The 574-nt window shown below is 35.0% G+C and overlaps 1 pseudogene; it reads left to right on the top strand.

The window, feature by feature from the left end:
- Window positions 1-187, top strand: part of LOC103729152 — a 1474-nt pseudogene extending 1287 nt beyond the window's left edge.
- The last annotated feature ends 387 nt before the right edge of the window (window positions 188-574 follow it).

Raw genomic sequence — 574 nt, 5'->3', positions numbered from 1 at the left:
AAAAAAAAAAAAAAAAAAAGCTGGGATCCTGCAAGTTTCCCAGATGATGATCCCAGATTGCCAGCTCAAGTTAGAGGCTCTGTATGCCGATCTGCAGCAGGTACTAGAAAGTGAAAAAGACTTGGAAGAAGCTGAAGAGTATAAAGAAGCCCATTTAGTACAGGATTTAGTCAAGTTAGAAGCTTGAAACTTTTCCGTACAGGGTGTTTTTTTGCATTAAGTCCTGGAGTCCATTCTATGGTTCGTGATTTTTTGCCACTGATTTAGTAATATGAGAATGGATTCTTTTTATGCAGTTGGATGTATGTTTCTTTGCATGACTTAATGTGCCAAAATAAATGAGTTCATCTAAAATAAATCAAAATGAAACAAAACACCAAAACCCAAACCAAACAAAAAACCGAACAACGGCATCAAAAGAGCATTGTTTATCAGTGTTAATTTTGTAGATTTACAATTGTACTATTTATATAAAAGGTCAAAGGTGAGGAGAACCAGAGGAAGACTGCACAGTGATCATGAGTACTGTTCTTGCAACTTTCTAGAAATGAAAAATTCTATCAAAATGAAAGGA

Source organism: Nannospalax galili, unplaced genomic scaffold (genome assembly GCF_000622305.1).
Source record: "Nannospalax galili isolate Female #2095 unplaced genomic scaffold, S.galili_v1.0 scaffold1051, whole genome shotgun sequence".
In the NCBI taxonomy this organism is placed as follows: domain Eukaryota; kingdom Metazoa; phylum Chordata; class Mammalia; order Rodentia; family Spalacidae; genus Nannospalax; species Nannospalax galili.
Note: the sequence above shows the minus strand (reverse complement) of the source record. Positions and strands in the feature narration are given on the sequence as shown.